This window comes from Nycticebus coucang, chromosome 8, assembly GCF_027406575.1.
Source record: "Nycticebus coucang isolate mNycCou1 chromosome 8, mNycCou1.pri, whole genome shotgun sequence".
In the NCBI taxonomy this organism is placed as follows: domain Eukaryota; kingdom Metazoa; phylum Chordata; class Mammalia; order Primates; family Lorisidae; genus Nycticebus; species Nycticebus coucang.
In genome coordinates this window covers 11439357-11460135 of record NC_069787.1, presented here as the reverse complement: position 1 = coordinate 11460135, position 20779 = coordinate 11439357, and positions in this window count along the sequence as shown.

Here is a 20779-nt window from a genome sequence, read left to right as displayed (position 1 = left end):
AGCTTACTCTCCCTACTATGTGTACAGCATACTCCCGCTACCGTGTGCATAGCCTGCTCCCCACACTGAACAACTTACTCCCTCCATTGTGTGCACAGCTTGCTGCCTTCACTGGGTGCACAGCCTGCTCCCTCCACTGTCTGCACGTTACTCCTCCCACTGTTCACAGCTTACTCTCCCCACTGTGTGCACATATTACTTCCCCTGCTGTGTGCACAGCTTGCTACCCACACCGAACAACTTACTCCCTCCACTGTGTGCACAGCTTACTCTCTCCACTGTGTACACAGCCTGCTCCCTCCACTGTCTGCACTTTGTGCACAAAGCACCAAAATACCCAGGACCCAGCTTTCTGGAGTGAGCTTTATTTGTACTGATTTGGAAGAAACAGGAGTTAACTGAGAACCAACTCCCCTCCCCACAACCATGGAAGAAAAGGCAGAGAAGGGCAGGGAGGGGTCCAGTGGGCAGGGATCACCCCAGGCTCAATGGCTGCCCTGGTGGAGTCTCCAGGGCATGCTTCAACTCAGTCCACTGTGGCTACGAGGCCTCTGCATGCTACAGGCCATTTCATATCCACCTAACAGGTGGAAGCGCATGCCTGGCCCACCCTCCACACTGTGTTTCTGGATACCAGCAGATCCGGCGTACTTGCGTTCCAATCTAAGGGCAAGCAGATGTTGCTAGTGGACTCTCTCAGGTATTTTGAAATGTGTCCTACATTCTCCTTAACTCTGGTCATCCCTGCTGTAGATGTCAGTGCTTCTACCTCTTGTCTGTCTGAAACTTTGTTCTCTAAAAGCAACCCCCATATCCTTCCTCTGCCATCATCTGCCTCCATCACCATCAAACTACTTCTCTAAGGTTAGCTTTTCAGATGCAACAATACATAAGTGACATCACGGTGCATCTGTCTGGGCTCATGGATGTGTTAATGAGCTTTATGTCCCCATTCCACATAGCGTACATATAGCCGAACTTCACATTGTAACCCATACACGTACACAGCTATAGCTTGTCTATTGAGAATAAAATCAGTCGAACCATACGATATAAAATGCAGGACCCATGGCTTGACCACCCCACATGCTTGCCTGCTGTCCCTGCCTCAGGTCTGCTCTGATGTTCACAGGCATGACTTGCTTGATGCCTAGTGTATGACGTTATCTCTTGGGCAGGCAAGAGGCACCACATTTTCCAAATGAAGTTCACAAACCTCCCAGGGAGCCCTGCAGACCCTGGCCCTCCTCAGTGGAAGAGGTTAGGTCTCCTTATTTGCCTGCCCAGCCCGGAGTGGTTTAGCTGGGAACTTCTCTGGACATCAGTGTGTCCACGTTGGTCTCCCCTATGTTTCCTGGTGCTGAGGGAGGAAAAGGATACAGGGCCAGGCTCAGGAGCTGCACTGGGACTGGGAATCTTATGCAGGCTGGCTATGGCACAGATAAGCTCAGTAGCAGTCTCTTCCAGGGTGTGGGCCCTCACTTTACTTGCCTGGAAATAATCAAAGGATCTTCCATGTCTTGGGCAAGGTGGGACTCTCCGTGGTGTCCAGGGTCATCAAGTTTTGTAGAAATGTTTTCAGTTCATTTCTGAAGGACACAGGTGCCGCCTATCTCCCATCATTTGTGACTGTGCTTTTGAGGTCCTGCCAAATCTGTGCACGATGGTCCTGGCCATCATGGTGTACAGAATGACCCTGAGGCTCCAGACCCCCTCCTCTGGTCCCTCATATTCCTGGTTCAGGAGGTTCCACAAAGGTACTTAGCTTACCTTACCAAAAGGTCATGGCAAGGCCCAAGCTGGCCAGTTTTATGTTGTCATCTGTATCACAGAGGGTGTTGAGGTGCTCCAGGTCCTGGTGTAAGGTGCCTTTTAGATGCAGATACTTGATTGCATTTAAAATCTGAAGGAATTTGACTCAGGTCTCTGCCTCCTGCATCTGGCTGTGTCCTGCTATGCACTGAGCAAGGTCTGTAACGCCTGGGTGCCCCATTATGAGATACACGTCATCTGCACTCTCTGACTTTCAACAGTTTCAGGATGTTTGGGTGGTCCAGATTCTTCTTGGTGTTGCCCTGTGAATAGACAAGACAGCCTCGAGGCCAGAAAGACAGTTGTTGGAGATTATTTTGACTACCCTTCAGTCCCAATTAGAAGGTGCTAGGTCAGCATCACCCTGGCAAACCTTCCCTGGCCAATGGTGCTGAACAGCTGGTGGTCCTTGAAAACCTCCTCATTCAGAGACTTGGAGGCCAAGCCTGGCTACATGGTCAGCCTCAATAATTCTACAAACCACTCCCTCTATAAACCATACTGAGTAACTAATCCACAATGCCAACTGTACTATCTAACCTAAGAACACTAACAAAACCATACTAAGGAGGCTCAGAATACGAAGAACACTTACTAGGCTAAGACACTAACTATACAAACAATGCTAACAATACTAGTGAAGAATTCTAACTAGGCTAAAAATACTATAGGCTAAGAATACTATGTACACTGTGCTAACACTACAGACCAACAGTGCTAACTACACTAACAAGGGAGACACACACTATCTAAGGTCAAAGACACAGGTCACCAAAAGCAGCTTCCTGCGCTAAAACGACCACTGACCTCAGCCCAGAGAGAGGCTGATACAGGTTTTAGCCTCAATGACTCTTTAATGGGTCAGAACAAGAAATGGGCCAGGCATGGCTCAGAGTAACGTAAACAGTGGGTATTTACCCCCCTGTTTTTGGTCACAAGAACATTTTCCTCCTTAAGGGAAAATAAGTGGGTTTTGTTTACACTGGTTATAGAGATTAATGTTTAGTTTATTAGAACTTCAAACCTGTGCTATGCTTCAGTGGCCTTTCATTTAAGGTTTGAATATCTGTAATAACTTTAGGCTTATAAACTACTCATCATGTCTATTAATTTTTTTCCTTAAGTTCTGATTAGTGTCAGAATGATGCTGTAACGTAGCTGCCATTGAGATACTATACAGAACTATTCTCTGGTGTGGGGCAGATAGTCCCCTCCACTGTCTGCACAGCCTGCTCCTCCCCGCACTGTCTTCACAGCTTACTCCCCAAACTGTGTGCACAGCCTGCTCCCCACACTGAACAACTTACTCCCTCCACTGTATGCACAGCTTACGTCCTTCACTGTGTGCATAGCCTGCTCCCTCCACTGTCTGCACACCTTACTTCCCCCACTGTGTGCACAGCTTACTCTCCCTACTATGTGTACAGCATACTCCCGCTACCGTGTGCATAGCCTGCTCCCCACACTGAACAACTTACTCCCTCCATTGTGTGCACAGCTTGCTGCCTTCACTGGGTGCACAGCCTGCTCCCTCCACTGTCTGCACGTTACTCCTCCCACTGTGTTCACAGCTTACTCTCCCCACTGTGTGCACATATTACTTCCCCTGCTGTGTGCACAGCTTGCTACCCACACCGAACAACTTACTCCCTCCACTGTGTGCACAGCTTACTCTCTCCACTGTGTACACAGCCTGCTCCCTCCACTGTCTGCACTTTGTGCACAAAGCACCAAAATACCCAGGACCCAGCTTTCTGGAGTGAGCTTTATTTGTACTGATTTGGAAGAAACAGGAGTTAACTGAGAACCAACTCCCCTCCCCAAAACCATGGAAGAAAAGGCAGAGAAGGGCAGGGAGGGGTCCAGTGGGCAGGGATCACCCCAGGCTCAATGGCTGCCCTGGTGGAGTCTCCAGGGCATGCTTCAACTCAGTCCACTGTGGCTACGAGGCCTCTGCATGCTACAGGCCATTTCATATCCACCTAACAGGTGGAAGCGCATGCCTGGCCCACCCTCCACACTGTGTTTCTGGATACCAGCAGATCCGGCGTACTTGCGTTCCAATCTAAGGGCAAGCAGATGTTGCTAGTGGACTCTCTCAGGTATTTTGAAATGTGTCCTACATTCTCCTTAACTCTGGTCATCCCTGCTGTAGATGTCAGTGCTTCTACCTCTTGTCTGTCTGAAACTTTGTTCTCTAAAAGCAACCCCCATATCCTTCCTCTGCCATCATCTGCCTCCATCACCATCAAACTACTTCTCTAAGGTTAGCTTTTCAGATGCAACAATACATAAGTGACATCACGGTGCATCTGTCTGGGCTCATGGATGTGTTAATGAGCTTTATGTCCCCATTCCACATAGCGTACATATAGCCGAACTTCACATTGTAACCCATACACGTACACAGCTATAGCTTGTCTATTGAGAATAAAATCAGTCGAACCATACGATATAAAATGCAGGACCCATGGCTTGACCACCCCACATGCTTGCCTGCTGTCCCTGCCTCAGGTCTGCTCTGATGTTCACAGGCATGACTTGCTTGATGCCTAGTGTATGACGTTATCTCTTGGGCAGGCAAGAGGCACCACATTTTCCAAATGAAGTTCACAAACCTCCCAGGGAGCCCTGCAGACCCTGGCCCTCCTCAGTGGAAGAGGTTAGGTCTCCTTATTTGCCTGCCCAGCCCGGAGTGGTTTAGCTGGGAACTTCTCTGGACATCAGTATGTCCACGTTGGTCTCCCCTGTGTTTCCTGGTGCTGAGGGAGGAAAAGGATACAGGGCCAGGCTCAGGAGCTGCACTGGGACTGGGAATCTTATGCAGGCTGGCTATGGCACAGATAAGCTCAGTAGCAGTCTCTTCCAGGGTGTGGGCCCTCACTTTACTTGCCTGGAAATAATTAAAGGATCTTCCATGTCTTGGGCAAGGTGGGACTCTCCGTGGTGTCCAGGGCCATCAAGTTTTGTAGAAATGTTTTCAGTTCATTTCTGAAGGACACAGGTGCCACCTATCTCCCATCATTTGTGACTGTGCTTTTGAGGTCCTGTCAAATCTGTGCACGATGGTCCTGGCCATCATGGTGTACAGAATGACCCTGAGGCTCCAGACCCCCTCCTCTGGTCTCTCATATTCCTGGTGCAGGAGGTTCCACAAAGGTACTTAGCTTACCTTACCAAAAGGTTATGACAGGACCCAAGTTGGCCAGTTTCATGTTGTCATCTGTATCACAGAGGGTGTTGAGGTGCTCCAGGTCCTGGTGTAAGGTGCCTTTTAGATGCAGATACTTGATTGCATTTAAAATCTGAAGGAATTTGACTCGGGTCTCTGCCTCCTGCATCTGGCTGTGTCCTGCTATGCACTGAGCAAGGTCTGTAACGCCTGTGTGCCCCATTATGAGATACACGTCATCTGCACTCTCTGACTTTCAACAGTTTCAGGATGTTTGGATGGTCCAGATTCTTCTTGGTGTTGCCCTGTGAATAGACAAGACAGCCTCGAGGCCAGAAAGACAGTTGTTGGAGATTATTTTGACTACCCTTCAGTCCCAATTAGAAGGTGCTAGGTCAGCATCACCCTGGCAAACCTTCCCTGGCCAATGGTGCTGAACAGCTGGTGGTCCTTGAAAACCTCCTCATTCAAAGACTTGGAGGCCAAGCCTGGCTGCATGTCAGCCTCCCTAATTCTACAAACCGCTCTCTCTATTAACCATGCTGAGTAACTAATCAACAATGCCAACTGTACTACCTAACCTAAGAACACTAACGAAACCATACTAACGAGGCTCAGAATACGAAGAGCACTTACTAGGCTAAGACACTACCTATACAAACAGTGCTAACAATACTAGTGAAGAATTCTAATTAGGCTAAGAATACTATAGGCTAAGAATACTATGTACACTGTGCTAACACTACAGACCAACCGTGCTAACTACACTAACAAGGGAGACACACACTATCTAAGGTCAAAGACACAGGTCACCAAAAGCAACTTTCTGTGCTACAACGACCACTGACCTCAGCCCAGAGAGGGGCTGATACCGGTTTTAGCCTCAATGACTCTTTAATGGGTCAGAGCAAGAAATGGGCCAGTCATGATTCAGAGTAACATAAATAGTTGGTATTTTCTCCCCTGTTTTTGGTCACAAGAACATTTTCCTCCTTAAGGGAAAATAAGTTGGTTTTGTTTATACTTGTTATAGAGATTAATATTTAGTTTATCAGAAATTCAAACCTGTGCTATGCTTCAGTGGCCTTTTCATTTAAGGTTTGAATATCTGTAATAACTTTAGGCTTATAAACCTCTCATCACATCTATTAATTTTTTTCCTTTAGTTCTGATTAGTGACAGAATGATGCTGTAACGTAGCTGTCATTGAGATACTATACAGAACTATTCTCTGGTGTGGGGCAGATAGTCCCCTCCACTGTCTGCACAGCCTGCTCCCACCCCCCACTGTCTGTACAGCTTATTCCCCCCACTATGTGCACAGCTTACTCCCCTACTAGGTGCACAACCTGCTCACCACACTGAACAACTTACTCCCTCCATTGTATGCACAGCTTATGCCCTTCACTGTGTGCATAGCCTGCTCCCTCCACTGTTTGCACAGCTTATTCTCCCCACTATGTGCATAGCATACTCCCCCTACTGGGTGCATAGCCTGCTCCCCACACTGAACAACATAACTCCCTCCATTGTGTGCACAGCTTACTCCCTCCACTGTGTGCACAGCCTGCTCCCTCCACTGTCTGCACAGCTTACTCCCCTCATTCTGTTCCCAGCCTGCTCCTCCCACTGAACAGCTTACTCCCTCCACTGTGTGCACATCCTCCTCCCTCCACTGTCTGCACAGTGTGCATAAAGCAGCAAAATACCCAGGACCCAGCTTTCAGTGAGCTTTATTTGTACTGATTTGGAAGAAACAGGAGTTAACTGAGAACCAATTCCCCTCCCCCACAACCATGGAAGAAAAGGCAGAGAAGGGCAGGGAGGGGTCCAGTGGGCAGGGATCACCCCAGGCTCAATGGCTGCCCTGGCTGGAGTCTCCAGGGCATGCTTCAACTCAGTCCACTGTGGCTACGAGGCCTCTGCATGCTACAGGCCATTTCTTATCCAGCTAACAGGTGGGAACACACGCCTGGCCCACCTTCCACACTGTGTTTCTGGATACCAGCAGATCCAGCGTTCTTGTGCTCCAATCTGAAGGCAAGCAGATGTTGCAAGTGGACTCTCTCAGGTATTTTGAAATGTGTCCTACATTCTCCTTAACTCTGGTCATCCCTGCTGTAGATGTCAGTGCTTCTACCTCTTGTCTGTCTGAAACTTTGTTCTCTAAAAGCAACCCCCATATCCTTCCTCTGCCATCATCTGCCTCCATCACCATCAAACTACTTCTCTAAGGTTAGCTTTTCAGATGCAACAATACATAAGTGACATCACGGTGCATCTGTCTGGGCTCATGGATGTGTTAATGAGCTTTATGTCCCCATTCCACATAGTGTACATATAGCTGAACTTCACATTGTAACCCATACACGTACACAGCTATAGCTTGTCTATTGAGAACAAAATCAGTAGAACCATACGATATAAAATGCAGGACCCATGGCTTGACCGCCCCACATGCTTGCCTGCTGTCCCTGCCTCAGGTCTGCTCTGATGGTCACAGGCATGACTTGCTTGATGCCTAGTGTATGACGTTATCTCTTGGGCAGGCAAGAGGCACCACATTTTCCAAATGAAGTTCACAAACCTCCCAGGGAGCCCTGCAGACCCTGGCCCTCCTCAGTGGAAGAGGTTAGATCTCCTTATTTGCCTGCCCAGCCCGGAGTGGTTTAGCTGGGAACTTCTCTGGACATCAGTGTGTCCACGTTGGTCTCCCCTATGTTTCCTGGTGCTGAGGGAGGAAAAGGATACAGGGCCAGGCTCAGGAGCTGCACTGGGACTGGGAATTTTATGCAGGCTGGCTATGGCACAGATAAGCTCAGTAGCACTGTCTTCCAGGGTGTGGGCCCTCACTTTACCTTGCCTGGAAATAATCAAAGGATCTTCCATGTCTTGGGCAGGGTGGGTCTCTCCATGGTTTCCAGGGTCATCAAGTTTTGTAGAAATGTTTTCAGTTCATTTGTGAAGAAAACTGGTTCCTCCTATCTCCCATCATTTGTGACTGTGCTTTTGAGGTCCTGCCAAGTCTGTGCACTATGGTCCTGGCCATCATGGTGTACAGAATGACCCTGAGGCTCCAGACCCCCTCCTCTGGTCCCTCATATTCCTGGTGCAGGAGATGCCACGAAAGGTACTTAGCTTACCTTACCCAAAGGTCATGACAAGACCCAAGTTGGCCAGTTTTATGTTGTCATTCGTATCAGATAGGATGTTGTGGAGCTTCAGGTCCTGGTGTACTATGCCTTTTGGATGCAGATACTTAATTGCATTTAAAATCTGAAGGAATTTGATGCAGGCCTTTGCCTCCTGCATCTGGCTGTGTCCTGCTATGCACTGAGCAAGGTCTGTGCCACCTGGGTGCCCCATTATGAGATACACGTCATCTGCACTCTCTGACTTTCAACAGTTTCAGGATGTTTGGATTGTCCAGATTCTTCTTGGTGTTGCCCTGTGAATAGACAAGACAGCCTCGAGGCCAGAAAGACTGTTGTTGGAGATTATTTTGACTACCCTTCAGTCCCAATTAGAAGGTGCTAGGTCAGCATCACCCTGGCAAACCTTCCCTGGCCAATGGTGCTGAACAGCTGGTGGTCCTTGAAAACCTCATTTAAAGACTTGGAGGCCAAGCCTGGCTGCATGTCAGCCTCCCTAATTCTACAAACCGCTCCCTCTATAAACCATACTGAGTAACTAATCAACCATGCCAACTGTACTACCTAACCTAAGAACACTAACGAAACCATACTAATGAGGCTCAGAATACGAAGAACACTTACTAGGTTAAGATACTAACTATACAAACAATGCTAACAATACTAGTGAAGAATTCTAACTAGGCTAAAAATACTGTCTACACTGTGCTAACTCTACGGACCAACAGTGCTAACTACACTAACAAAGGAGACACACACTATCTAAGGTTAAAGACACAGGTCATCAAAAGCAGCTTCCTGTGCTACAAGGACCACAGACCTCAGCCCAGAGAGGGGCTGATACAGGTTTTAGCCTCAATGACTCTTTAATGAGTCAGAGCAAGAAAGGGGCCAGTCATGGCTCAGAATAACAGAATAGTGGGTTTTTTCCCCCATTTGTGGTCACAAGAACATTTTCCAAGAACTCCAAAACGGAAAATAAGTGGGTTTTGTTTACATTGGTTATAGAGATTAATATTTAGTTTATTAGAAATTTAAACCTGTGCTATGCTTCAGTGGCCTTTTCATTTAATGTTTGAACATCTGTAATAACTTTAGGCTTATAAACCACTCATTCATGTCTATACATGAAATACTAAATTTCTTTAAGTTGTTATTAGTGTCAGAATGATGCTGTAACGTAGCTTCCATTGAGATACTATACAGAAGTGTTCTGTCTTGTGTGATACACAGTAAGGTACATTATTAACATGTATAGAGCTTCCCGGAAGATAACCGTCATAATTTTCCCACACAATCGTCATCTGTTAATTTTTGGAGATCAGAAGTCAAAAGGTTGAAATATTGAGTCATACAAGAAAAAAAGAGGAGGTGTCTGTCAACAATGAATTCTTTATCCAACAATCTGTGCTTCATAAATTATTGAGAAATTAAGATATTACAGCTCATCGCTTGTAGCACAGTGGTTACAGCACCGGCCACATACATTAAAGCTGGAGGGTTCAAATACAGCCAGGCCAGCTAAACCAACAATGACAACTGCAACAAAAACATAGCTGGGCATTGTGGAGGGTGCCAGTAGTACCAGCTACTTGGGAGGCTGAGGCAAGAGGATTGCTTAAGCCCAAGAGTTTGAAGTTGCTGTGAGCTGTGATGGCAGAGTACTCTACCGAGAGCAACATAGTGAGACTCTGTCTCAAAAAAAAAAAAATTAAGATATTGCCAGATAAGCAGAAGCTGACTACCACCAGACCTTCCTTGCAATGAAAGTAGTCTCCTCTGGTTGAAAAGAAAAGACAGTAGACAGGAACTCAAAGCTTTATAAACAAATGAAGATGTCTGGTAAAGGTAAATGCATGGACAAGTATAAAAATTATTATTTTTGCTTTGTACATAATTTAAGTGACTAATGTATCAAAAAGCCTATTTGATGTTTTGGGACACACAGTGCATAGAGAAAGAAATACAAGGCACTCAATTGAAAAGGAAGTGGAAATTTATTGGTTTTCAATGACATGATCTCATATGTAGAAAACACTTAAGATTCCACAAAAGAACTACAAGAACTGTAGCCACTTTAGGGAAGAATCAAGCATATGGAATCTCAGGGGATTCCAAATAAACAAAACAGCCTTGAAAAGGGACAAACTTGGAGGTTATACACTTTTTGTTTTCAAAACTCATCGTGAGCTTCAGTAATGAAAACGGTTATATGGGCGTAGACTTCCAGAGCAATGGAAGAGAAGTCTGAGCCCAAACTTAAACCTGCTAATGGATGGTTAAATGATTTTACAAGAGTACCATTACCCCATTACAGTGGGGAAAGGACAGTTTCTTCAGCACATGGTACTGGGTCAACCAGACATCCCTATGAAGAGAAAGAAAGTGGACCCTGACATAACATCATATGCCAAAATTAACTCATAGTGAATTAAAGACTTGAATGTTAAGGGTAAACTATAAAACTCCTGGAAGAAACCATTGGAAGAAAGTTTCAAGACAGTGGATTTGTCATTGATTGGGGGGATGATATAACTCCAAAAGCACAGGCTACAAATTAAAAGTAGGCAAACTGGACCACATCAAAATCTAAAAGTTTTGTGTTATCAGAGGACACACAGTCAAAGGCAGCCTATCGAGTGGGAGAAAATACCTGCACATCAAATTCCTGATGAGGGATTCACATCTAGAATATATAGAGAACTCTTATATGTTGACAACAATAAAAAAAACAATGGATAAAAGACTTCAATATATATTTCTCTAAAGGTGTTATACAAATGTGTTCATGGAAACATACTCAAACACTAATCATCAGAGTAATGCAAAGCAAATCTGCAGTGAAAAATCACGTTACAGTCCTTAGGATGGCTATTATCCAAACAAGAACGGACAACCATAGTGTTGGTGAAGATGTGGACAAACTGGAGCTCTTGTGCACTGGTGGAGGGAATTTATAAAGGTGTCACCAGTATTGAAAATAGTATGGTGGTTCCACAAAGAGTTAAACGGGATTACCAAGTGATCCAGCAATCTCGTATGTGGGTATATACCCAAAGGTATTGAAAGCCCTATCTCAAAGAGGTTATTAGTCCACTTGCATTCATAGCAGCATTATTCACAAAAGCCCAAAGGCGGAAGTAACCCAAGTTTTCATCAATGATGAGTGAGTAGACCAAACATGTGGTCTATACATACGATGGAATGTTATTCAACCTTAAAAAGGAAGGAGATTCTGATGCATGCTACCACATAGATGAACAATTCCGAGTTCCGAATTCTCGGGGACATTGTGCTGAGCCAGTCTCAAAAGGTAAATATTATCTAATTGCACATATATGAGCTGCCCAGAGTAGTCAAATACATGGAGACAAAAAGTAAAAGGGTGGTTGCCAGGAGGAGGGGTGGTAATTAAAGAGTTATTTATTTGGTACAGAGTTTCAGATTTAGGAGTTACATACATAAATGATGGTAACAGTTGCACCACAGTGTGAATAATTTATCAGAATCAATAAATGAGGTTTTAAAATTTAATTAAAATATTCATGGGGGAAAAAAGGATGTAGGGCAACTGTTAGTAGATGGAACCACTTTGAGAAATGTTTTTAGCAATAACAACCAAAAATCTTGAAATATCTATTCAAGTCTTTTATCCATTGTTTGTTTTATTGTTGTCATCATACGCCCCATGGCCTAGGAGTCTCACTTTTCAGGACACACCCAATAGAAACTCCTAAGGGTCCCCCCAGAAACGAAGGTGCCCTGATGTTCTTAGCAGCCCTGTGGATCAGAGCCCCAGACTGGAAGAAACAGAAATGTGCAGTAGCAGGGTCAGTCTACTGCCCTGTATCCACATAATGATGTAATATATGGAAATGTGCATGGGGACGTGCAATTTTTGACAGACAAGGAAGCTCGTGAATGATATGGAGCTGAGGAACCAGATACGGAAGAATTTAACTACAGCATCAAGCAAAATTAGGCTTGTGCTGGTAGAAGTCAGGGTAGGGGTTTCCTTTGGGGGAGAGGCTAGACATCAGATGTGTCTCCAGGAGAATTTGGGGTGCTGAGAATCTGTTTCCTGATCTGGGTGCTGGATACAGTATGTGTTTACTATGTGGCCAAAAGAATGTAAGTTGTATATTCATGTGAAGTGTACTTAAATTAAAAACTTTTAAGTTAAAATCATCAGACTGCCTATGGAGCCTAGGATGAAAGAGGGACCGTCACCCTGTCATGCCTTGTTCAGCAAGGGCAAGTTTGGGGTGACCATGTGGTTCTCTTCTTGGTGCAGGGAGGCTGCCATCAGGCTCTAATCACTGCAGCGGCAATCAGAGTGAGAGCCAAGGCCCAGGGCTCCAGCATGCTCCTGGTGAGCTACAACACAGCCACCGTCACCTGAGTGCCAGGATCACCATCACTGCCTACCTGCCCCTCAAGGTGAGCCAGTGCCCTGCCTCTCCCCCACCTACCCTGCCCACTCCTTCCCTCACGTGAACTATTCATTTGTTCTGATGAATTTCTAAGAAAACCCCAATTGTTCATAATAGTTTTTGGCATGCCCCCCTCTGCCCGTGACTTTCTGGCTGAAAGCACGAACTGATGTTGAGGAGCAGAGCCTCCGCCGCAGAGACAGTGGGTGCTGACATCCATGTGTTCACATCGAACAGTGTTTGGCAGGCTTGGCAGGTGGTAACCTGCCCAGCTGTCCTGACCAAAACAAGAGTGTGGGCTCTGAACACTTTGAAATGTTTTTGACAGGTGTCAGGACAGAGCGGTGCTTCTGGCTCACTCCAGTCCCTTCAGAATCCCCACTGAGTCCCAGAACTGGGACAGCGTGGCCTTTGATGTGCTAGATTCCAGGCCCCCGAGACCTAGGTCCAGACTGGATTCTGCCCCTTGCCTGATATCTGTGAATCCCTCTTCCCATGTGAGGAGGGAGATGGCCGTGGCCTGTGCAATGTGGAGCACATGGGCTCAGCTCCATGCCAGCCCCGAGGCTGCGTCCAGGTCTGACACACAGCAGCTCTGTGCTCTGGCTCATTTAACTTCTCTGAGCCTCAAGGTCCCCACCTGTAAAATAGGGCTCAGACGGCAGCTACCTAATAGGCTGTGGTGAGGATTACTGAGCCAATACATGGAGTTGGTGTAGAAAACAGCCTGGGAGGTAGTGAGTGCTCAGTGAAGGTCAGTCAGTAACACATGAGGACAAAGACCTGGGCATCCCCCCAAGTGGTGGTTGTGGAGGCTTTGTACAAGGGCTGCCACATAGCAGGCTGGTGAATGGACCTGCTCTTCTTGTGTCTGAACCCTGCCTGGTCCACAAGAAGCCAAGAATGGGTGAGCTGGTGGGAGTTCCTGCTCCTGGGGGAGCCCCCAAGTTCCTGGCTGGGCCAGGCAGCCCTCATATTTCCTGCCACCCAGAGTCACGCAGTGCTGGTCCCCATGGTATGTGATGTTTGTTTCTCCCCCTGTCCCATCAGAGGCCAACTCAGAGACCTTAGGACCTTTCGTCTCTGCTCCTGTATCCATGGGCCCAGTGCCTGATACAGAGCAGAGACCAACCAAGGGTAGTTTTGTTCAGGGTGAATGAGTGAGGAAATGTGTCCAGGGTCACCCAGCAGGGATGAAACCAAGGCCTCCTGACCCCCAGAGCAAACTCAGCAGCCCCTTGCAGGTGTCTGCTGTGAGCAGAGGCCCCTCCCTGCTCCTCCTGCCCAGACATCCAGTTATGTAGCACATGTCTGTGAGACCTCCCTGTCTCTGCTCTAGGCCAGAAGATGCCCAAGACTAGAAAACACAGAAACCTTTGTTCTATGACTTAACCCTTAAGGACAGAGAGAGAGAGGGAAGGAGACAGGCCTCAAATAAGCAAAGAAGTAATGCATTTTGACTCTGCATGCCATGAACAGAGTAAAGCATGAAAGGATGCTGGGCTGCCAGTTCAACATGAGGGGGTCAAGCTCCTTGCCTAAGCTCAGCACCAGAGCAGATATGAGTTCTGAGGGAAGAGTGGAGGTGATAGATACCCCAGTGAGGACAGCAGCCATTCTTGGAGAAGCCTTGCTACATCTTCAGAGAGATGGAGCTTTTCAGCAGGACCCTGGGAGGAGGATCTTCAGGGCCCTTCCTGGCTGCTTGGCTGGAGCAGCAGAGGCCAATGTTTGAGCTCACTGTTGCAATCAGGAATGTAAGGGTGAAGAAAAGATAAATGTGACCTGAGACGCTGCTGTATTCCTTGATCACTTCTAGGAGTTTTGTAGTAGAGTCCCTAGTGTTTTCCAGATACACAATCATATCATCTGCGAAGAGCGAGAGTTTGATCTCTTCTGACCCTATATGGATACCCTTGATCGCCTTTTCTTCCCTAATTGCGGTGGCTAAAACTTCCATTACAATGTTGAAAAGCAATGGAGACAATGGGCAGCCTTGTCTGGTTCCTGATCTGAGTGGAAATGATTCCAATTTAACTCCATTCAATATGATATTGGCTGTGGGTTTGCTGTAGATAGCCTCTATCAGTTTAAGAAAAGTCCCTTCTAGACCAATTTTCTTGAGTGTTCTGATCATGAAGGGATGCTGGATATTATCAAAAGCTTTTTCTGCATCAATTGAGAGAATCATATGGTCTTTGTTTTTTAATTTGTTTATGTGCTGAATTACATTTATAGATTTACGTATATTGAACCAGCCTTGAGACCCTGGGATAAAACCAACTTGGTCATGATATATAATTTGTTTGATGTGTTGCTGGATTCTGTTTGTTAGGATCTTGTTGAATATTTTTGCATCTATATTCATTAGTGATATTGGTCTATAATTTTCTTTTCTTGTTGGGTCTTTTCCTGGTTTGGGGATCAGGGTGATATTTGCTTCATAGAACGTGTTGGGTAGTCTTCCTTCTTTTTCTACATTTTGGAACAGGTTGAGTAGTATAGGTACTAATTCCTCTTTAAAGGTTTGGTAGAATTCTGACGTGAAACCATCTGGTCCCGGGCTTTTCTTTTTAGGGAGGTTTTGTATAGTTGATGCTATTTCTGAACTTGATATGGGTCTGTTCAACATTTCCACTTGATTCTGGTTAAGTCTTGGAAGGTGGCGTGCTTCCAAGTATTGGTCTATTTCCTTCAGATTTTCATATTTCTGAGAATAAAGTTTCTTGTAATATTCATTAAGGATTTTTTGGATTTCTGATGAGTCTGTGGTTATTTCGTCTTTGTTGCAAAATCAACATTCATAAATTGGTAGCCTTTATATACACCAACAACAGTCAAATTGAAAAAACAGTTAAGGACTCTATCCCATTCACAGTAGTGCCAAAGAAGATGAAATATTTGGGAATTTACCTAACAAAAGACGTGAAAGATCTCTATAAAGAGAACTATGAAACTCTAAGAAAAGAAATAGCTGAAAATGTTAACAAATGGAAAAACATACCATGCTCATGGCTAGGAAGAATCAACATTATCAAAATGTCCATACTACCCAAAGCAATATATAATTTCAACGCACTCCCCATTAAAGCTCCATTGTCATATTTTAAAGATGTTGAAAAAACATTACTTTGTTTTATATGGAATCAGAAAAAACCTCGAATAGCCAAGACATTACTCAGAAACAAAAACAAAACAGGAGGAATCACACTACCAGACCTCAGACTTTACTACAAATCGATAGTGATCAAAACAGCATGGTATTGGCACAAAAACAGAGAAGTAGATATCTGGAACAGAATAGAGAACCAAGAGATGAATCCAGCTACTTACCGCTATTTGATTTTTGACAAGCCAATTAAAAACATTCAGTGGGGAAAAGATTCCCTATTTAACAAATGGTGCTGGGTGAACTGGCTGGCAACCTGCAGAAGACTAAAATTGGACCCACACCTTTCACCATTAACTAAGATAGACTCTCATTGGATTAAAGATTTAAACTTAAAACATGAAACTATAAAAATACTAGAGGAGAATGCAGGGAAAACCCTTGAAGAAATTGGTCTGGGTGAGTATTTCATGAGGAGAACCCCCCGGGCAATTGAAGCAGCTTCAAAAATACACTACTGGGACTTGATCAAACTAAAAAGCTTCTGCACAGCTAAGAACACAGTAAGCAGAGCAAGCAGACAGCCCTCAGAATGGGAGAAGATATTTGCAGGGTATATCTCTGACAAAGGTTTAATAACCAGAATCCACAGAGAACTCAAACGCATCAGCAAGAAAAAAACAAGGGATCCCATCGCAGGCTGGGCAAGGGATTTGAAGAGAAACTTCTCTGAAGAAGACAGGCGCAAGGCCTTCAGACATATGAAAAAATGCTCATCATCTTTAATCATCAGAGAAATGCAAATCAAAACTACTTTGAGATATCATCTAACTCCAATGAGACTAGCCTATATCACAAAATCTCAAGACCAGAGATGTTGGCGTGGATGCGGAGAAAAGGGAACACTTCTGCACTGCTGGTGGGAATGCAAATTAATACATTCCTTTTGGAAAGAGATATGGAGAATACTCAGAGATCTAAAAATAGATCTGCCATTCAATCCTGTAATTCCTCTGCTGGGCATATACCCAGAAGACCAAAAATCACAACATAACAAAGATATTTGTACCAGAATGTTTATTGCAGCCCAATTCATAATAGCTAAGTCATGGAAAAAGCCCAAGTGCCCATCGATCCACGAATGGATTAATAAATTGTGGTATATGTATACCATGGAATACTATGCAGCCTTAAAGAAAGATGGAGACTTTACCTCTTTCATGTTTACATGGATGGAGCTGGAACATATTCTTCTTAGTAAAGTATCCCAAGAATGGAAGAAAAAATACCCAATGTACACAGCCCTACTATGAAACTAATTTGGGACTCTCACATGAAAGCTATAACCCAGCTACAACTTAACAATAGGGGGAAGAGGGAAAGGGGGGGTAGGTAGAGGGAGGGGAATTGGTGGGATCACACCTGTGGTGCATCTTACAGGGGTATTTGCGAAACTTGGTAAATGTAGAATGTAAATGTTTTGGCACAGTAACTGAGATAACGCCGGAAAGGCTATGTTAACCACTGTGATAAAAATGTGTCAAATGGTTTATGAAGTGAGTGTATGATGCCCCATAATCATATCATTGTATAGTTATGATTTAATAAAAAAATTAAAAAAAAAAAAGATAAATGTGTCTCTTAGCAGGGTGGTTTTCTGATTGGAGAAATTGTAAACATGAGTTAAGTTAATTAACAGGGAACAAAACCTAAGAGGCTTACCCAATAGAGAATTTTATTTCTCTGTCCCACATACAGGAGTGGTTTGGCATTTCATTTTATTTGAAATATTTTATTGATTTTTATGATTTTTTCTTTGAAGCACAGTTATTTAGAAGATATTTAGAATTGTGTTTCTTAAGCTTTAAATATTTGAAAATTTTCTGCATGTCATATAGTTATTTTTTCAGTATAATTCTATACAGTTAAAGAATAGAATCTGTATAATTTTGTGGAAAATTAAATTTGAGCTTGTAGCTATTGTGGTGAATGTTTTATGTGCACTTTAAAAATGTATATTTTGGCAGTTGTTGTGTAGCATATATTTTTTATGTGTGAGTCTTAACTCTATTGCCCAGGCCAGAGTGCCTGGCTTCAACCTAGCTCACAGCAACCTCAAACTCCTGGGCTCAGGTGATCTTCCTGCCTTGGCCTCCTGAGTAGCTGGGACTACAGGCTGCTGCCACAATGCCTGGCTAAATTTTCCATGTTAGTAGAGAAGGAGTCTTTTCTTGCTCAGGCTGGTGTAGAACTCCTGAATTCAAGGGATCCTCCCACCTTGACCTCCCAGAGTGCTGGGATTACAGGCATGAGCCACTATGCCTGGCCACTGTGGACTATTTTTGTGTGCAGTTTTTGTGTTTTTTTTGATATAAATTATCAAGTAAAGACTTCTAAAAACTATAGTGAAGGATTTGTCAATTGTTTTCTGTTGTGACTTTTCCCCCTAATGTCTGAGTTCTCTAAATAGTTGTACCTGCAGTATTCCAATGTCTGCTTGATTTAGCCTGATATCAGAATAAACATGCCAGCTCTATTATGTTTACTGTTTTGTGGTGTCTCTTTTCCATCTAGTGAAGGACTACCACTAATTGATTTTCAGTGGAGCATATAAAACAATGTACACTGTATCCGAAAAGGCAATGCATATCAATATGAGATTTTACTTTTACCTTATACTTCAAGCATGATAGTATTTCATAAAAGAATGCAGACAAATAGTAGGAATACAGATCTCTTAAGCCAGACATGAAGGAGATTGGCAAAAATGTAAAACAATGTCACTTTCTATAATTTGTTTTCTTTTTCATTTTTTTATTATTAAATCATAGCTGTGTACATTAGTGCAATCAAGGGGTACAATGTGCTGGTTTCATATACAATCTGAAATATTCTCATCAAACTGTTCAACGTAGCCTTCATGGCATTTTCTTAGTTATTGTTTGTAGACATTTGTATTCTGCTTTGATAAACATACAGGTTCAGGTGTCTTTTTTATAAATGACTTTCTTTCCTTTGGGTAGATCTCTAGTAGTAGGATTGCTGGATTGAATGGTAAACCTGGCTTTAGTTCTTTGAGAATCTCTATAGTAGGGGTTTTCCATAGAGGCTGTATTAAATGACATTCTCTCCAGGAGTATATGAGCATTTGTTTCACTGCATCCATACCAACACAGATTGTTTTTTGACTTTTTAATAATGCCTATTCTGGCAGAAGGGAAGTGGTATCATTGTGTCCATGAACCCACAGGAAAGTTTATGTTGCTTCCCACACAAAAAGACAATTATCGAGACAACAAGCATTGTTAAAGAAGAAAGGATTTATTTCGGAAGACACATCAACTAGGATGAAGAGGCACACACTATCTCAAATCTGCCTCCCCAATCAACAGGGTCAAGGGGCTTTTTATGAAGGCGAAAATGAATAATGCATAAGAGGAGTGAACATCAGTACATGTTTGAAGTGCAGAACACACAGTACAGTGAGGCATCAAGCTAGTACATACGTCCACCTAAAAAATGGTGAATAAGTCCCTCCTAGGGTGGGAATTTTAGTATTATAATGTGCTAGGGTTTCTTAACGTTCCTTGTTTTGGGCTAGTATGCCAGCTTAGTAGATCCTTGGGCACAATCTGGGGTGACATTTAACTCACCTTATCTTTTTCCAGACAAGCAGGTGGTATAAGGCACTGTAGTTATTTGTCTCAAGACTGTAAGGAGATTCCATTGTTCCTGGGGAAAAGCTCAAAAGGGAATGCATCCATGCACCAGAAAATTACAGAGTTTTGGTCAGCAATTCATGCCAAGAGCCCTCTGTCTGCTTACTCTGAGATTGCAGCTGCTAGGCCACTGTTGCTGAGATAACACTCACTGTGACAGCCCTGTCAATTCAAGACAAGTAGTTGCCTGCTCTAGTCCTAGCGTGAACACCGAAAACTCACTTGAAATATGAGGAAAGGCATTGTTGAGAACCATTAATTTTTGTTTATGGAGCTGGTTGCAATTTTTGTTTAAATTTGCATGTCCCTGATGATTAGTGATGTTCAGCATTCTTTTATGTGTTTTTTGGCCATTTGCTTCTCTCTAAAAAATGTCTGTTCATGTCTTTTGCCTGATTTTTAATAGGATTTTTTTTCTTACTGATTTGTTTCAGTTCCTTATAGATTCTAAATATTCCTCTTTTATCATATATAGTATAGGTTGCAAATATTTTCTCTTGTTCTATAGGTTGTCTGTTTATTGATTATTTATTTTGCTCTTCAGAAGTTTCTAGTTTTATTAAGTTTTGTTGTATTGACTTTGGGGTCTTAGTCATAAATTCTCTGCCTAGGCCAAGGGTGAGGATAGTTATTCCTAGGTTTTCTTCAGATAGTTTCATGGTTTCAGATCTTTCATATAAGTCTTTATTCCATCTTGAGTTAATATTGAAAACAGTGTCCTTTTCTCAGTATGTTTTTTTGTCTGCTTTGTTGAGGAGCTATGGGTTGTGGGTATTTGGCTTTATTTCTAGATTCTCTGTTTTGTTCCATTGGTCCATGTTTCTGATAATATTTTTGTACTACTACCATGCTGTTTTGGTTCCTATCACCTTGAACATGGAATAGGTGACACCTCCATATTAGCTCTTTTTGCTTGTGATTGATTTGCTATTCATGCTCTTATGAGGTTCCATATGAATTTTAGGATCACCTTTTCTAATTTAGTTAAAAATTATGTTGTGTATTTTGAAGGGTATTGCATTGTATCTGTAGATTACTTTGAGCAATATGGACATTTTAATAACATTGAATCTTCTGATCCATGAACATGAGATGCTTTTTCATATGTTTTTGTCATTTATAATTTCTTTCATTAGTGTTTTGTAGCTCTCCTTGTAGACATCTTCTTCTGGGTTAAGCATATTCCAAGGTATTTTTTTTTTTACAACTATTTGTAAGTAAAATTGAGTTCTTGATTTGATTCTCAGCTTGCCTTTTTTAGTGTATACAAATGCTACTGATTTGTGAACCTTGGTTTTGAAACTTAAGATTTTACTGAATTCAGTTGTCAATTCTAGGAGTCCTTTAGCAGAGTCTTTAGTGGTTTCTAGGTATAAATCATA